Source organism: Megalobrama amblycephala, unplaced genomic scaffold (assembly GCF_018812025.1).
Source record: "Megalobrama amblycephala isolate DHTTF-2021 unplaced genomic scaffold, ASM1881202v1 scaffold514, whole genome shotgun sequence".
In the NCBI taxonomy this organism is placed as follows: domain Eukaryota; kingdom Metazoa; phylum Chordata; class Actinopteri; order Cypriniformes; family Xenocyprididae; genus Megalobrama; species Megalobrama amblycephala.
Window position 1 is genome coordinate 25095 of NW_025953428.1, and position 3640 is coordinate 28734.

The 3640-nt window shown below is 40.1% G+C and overlaps 1 long non-coding RNA gene across 1 annotated transcript; it reads left to right on the top strand.

Moving 5' to 3' along the window:
- The first annotated feature begins 829 nt into the window (after positions 1-829).
- LOC125261863 lies at positions 830-1694 on the top strand. Its single transcript, XR_007183455.1, has 2 exons — positions 830-963; positions 1180-1694. It is a non-coding gene; the product is annotated as an uncharacterized LOC125261863 (long non-coding RNA).
- The last annotated feature ends 1946 nt before the right edge of the window (positions 1695-3640 follow it).

Consider the following 3640-nt stretch of genomic DNA (forward strand, 5'->3'; position numbering starts at 1 on the left):
TGAACGACGCTCGGGACAGCACCGGTCACTTGCCCGATTGGGCCAGTGCTGTAAGGTGTGCGTGATATATATTGTCTATAATATCGTAATTGTTGATTTAACGATCTCAAAATTATCGAGTATGTCCCTCACTTTACAAAAACCAAACAAAAACACCCCATTAAGTGCACGCATGCACTACTTGACATAGTCGCTAGGTTCTTCCCCCAAATATACTGTAAATGTTAGACCCAGTGACAGGCTGGCATGAAATGGCTTGCATAATACTTAGTAAGGAGGCCATAATAATTTTTTGACTCATGGCTGAAGTTAAGTTTCTCCAGCTCTCCCCAGGTTGGCAAAAAAAGCATCTCAAAATGCATCAGATTGATGCTTTAAATATGGAATATTTAAATTTTTCTTACGGGGGAGCATGCCCCCCGACCCCCCTAGAGGGGTAATATCCTTCTCACCGTTTTCATCCCTGACCCGTTTTCATGCCTGATTACCAGCTTCACATATTACTAACCAGACTGACTTTATTTCTGTCACATGTCTACAGAACTTCTTATTGAGAATTAACAGAGGTTTAGATGTTGATGTCTTTTTGGTCAAGGAAAAAAGAAAAAAGAAAAGAAAATCACCATAATGGGGATGAGTTTGCTTTAGTTGGGCTCTTGACCCATACTTCCTATGTGTGATTTTCCTACAACAATGTGTAAGTTGTTGTAAACCATGAGGTCAGTTCTTCAGAGAGCTGATATAGCTTTTGTATGATGAGTCATTGTCTAACCAATAACATAAATTATATATTATATATATATATATATATATTATATATATGGTAACGGTGTTTAAAAATAATGTATGTTAAATTCAGCTTAAATTGGGAAACTCGCCATTGGCTGTGACGTCACTCGCGTTAGTGCACATGATATTGCGGGGCGGAGCTCTATAATCAGAGTCTCATAGCTCGTCCTGCTGGTAAGTCGCATAAATGTTTGCTCCGTCTTAATAATTACATTTGGATCATTTTCAGGCCCAAGTTTGAACTATAAACCACACAAAAGGTTACTCATTTTGTCTGTTAAGTCCTAGTTGTGTTATTCGAGTCAAATATGTATTATTTGTGACTATACGATGAACAGTGTGTTAACTGGCCTGATTGTAATCTCCAAACTTCTGTTTATTTCATTTAAGACGTTGTATGCGACATCGATGTGCTATATGCTGTATGCTGATAAGCCATTTGGTCCTGTTTTCCCAGGTATGTGTTTTATTCGAGTTTTGTCATGTTCTATGTTAAAATATTAGCCCCAGCTGAATGTTAGCTTTTAGCACATGTGCTGTATCGTCTCGCACGTGCTCTCTGCTGTGTAACTGCGCCATCTAAGGGCTGCGTTATTCTCTCTCCATTTCATTTATATAAAATATGTAAAATGATGGTTACTTGAGTTTATATTTTCACTGTATTAATGTTAATTGTCTGTATTAGTGTTTTATATTTTATTTTCATGGATGTATGCTTTAAGAATTTTTCCACTATATGTTCACGCTCAATTTGAGAAAATGTATATAATCAGAGTCTCATAGCTCGTCCTGCTGACGTTGTATGCGACATCGATGTGCTATATGCTGTATGCTGATAAGCCATTTGGTCCTGTTTTCCCAGTCTTCTTGTCGCAGATACAGTAAAGCAACCCTGAGTGACCATCCACCTGATCTCCATGTGAATTTATTCCATCTACACACACACAGTCACATTGGTGCCGTGACTCGTTGTTTCTTCAATCAAGATGATATCTGAAGCGGCCGAGGGTTCATCTTAAAGTTTTCGCTTGGAGTCAGGTGGACACAATCTTGTACAGACACTGATCAATTTTTTTTTAAAGAAGACAAGAGGAACTTTATTCATTTTTTTATTCACTGAGAGACTTTGATGCATTTGAGATTCAGAGACATTTATGAAGGACAGTTTTTCAACAGCACTTTTTAGAATTAATATATTTTTTTTCTTGTATTATGTTTTATTCAGTTGTTTATGTGTACTGATATTCATTATGAGTGGTTTTGATGACTATAATACTCCAATCTGTGGAAGTAAAGGTAGAGGATGGGGTTTATTGAAAGTACCACAGTCATTACAGTTCAGTGTGCCCGATATCCAGAGTAAAGCGCATGTGCTCATAGACAGTCATGCTTCTAATTCAGATCCATTAGTTTGTGAGGACCCATCCATTAGTCATGAATCAGATGCTTCAGTAGTACACCAAGGTGTGTTTTCTTCCACTCCATTCCCTAACGCACAGTCCCCAGATGTAATCACTGCTATGACAGACGTAATCAGCAAAGTCGGTCAGCAAATTGCTGATAGCATAGTCACCAGACTCAGCCCAACACATACAGTTGACACAAGTTCAGTATGCAGTCCCTCCAAAAATGTGACAGATGGTACAGCTTCACAAATGCTCGACTTACTACAAAGCCAGTTGTCCATTTCCAGAAATGTGAAAGAACCACCTAGCTTCAGAGGTGAAGTTTCTGATACTATTGACTTAAGTGAATGGATTGATGTCATGAGAGATTACATAAAACGTAATAATTTGAAAAAAGAACAACAAGCGGAGGAAATTTTGATCCATCTAAGAGGCAAAGCAAGAGATGTGGTCAAGTTTGGCATAAGAAACAGTGACATTGACATTGTGCATAACCCTGATGCTATCTTCAGTATTCTCAGGAAACACTTTGAGGCAGCTCCCTGCTCTCCTCTCCCGCTGGCTGACTTCTATACCACCTTACCCAGACCAGATGAGGATGCTTATGAGTACTGGCTCAGGTTAAATCGTGCAGTTGACGTCGCTGCAGAACGTTTGAAAGAACAGGGTAAACTGTTGGACTGTCCAGGTACAGAGGTAACCCGCATGTTCATCAGACACTGCCCATGTAAGGAGCTTGCCATCACTTTTCGATCTAAAACAATGGATTCATGGTCTGTGCGAGAAGTTCAAGATATTTTGAATGAGTATCACTCCGAAACCAGTCTTGTATCTGCAGTGAGTCATGCTGCGCCCACAAAAATTCCTGTGAACAGAGCTGAAGTGGAACTGTCGACAGCAGCACTTGCATCTACTTCTGATGTCCAGCAGTCTAAATCTTTGGAAGCTTCTGCATTAGAGCGAGTCATGAGCCTGTTGGAAAAAGTTCTGTTAAAGGAGTCCACTAGCAAAGAGCCATGTCGACGCTCAAGGCCCAACGTAAGTCTACCTCGAATAAAAGGACTTAATGACCTGCCATGCACTGTCTGTTCGAGCCCTATTCATTCTGGCCTCACGCATTGTCGTGACAAAAAGTTGTGCTTCCAGTGTCACTCTCCTGACCACTCACGCTTTGTTTGTCCTGAGAGAGTGAAGTCTCCGTCTTCTCAAGGGCTGGGAAACTAGAAGATCTACACTCAAGGGAGGACAGTGTAGATCATGAGAATATTCCTCCAAACCAGTGTTGTATGAATGATCCTACCTCAGTTTATAGTCTTTCTAATTCTGTTGAGCCTGCAGGAAAAACTGTCATCTTTCAGAACATGCACAGAGTACAGAGAATTGATAGTCTGTTTTACACACCTGCAATAGTATGGGGCGACCTTCAACTGAAAGCTATGGTTGAC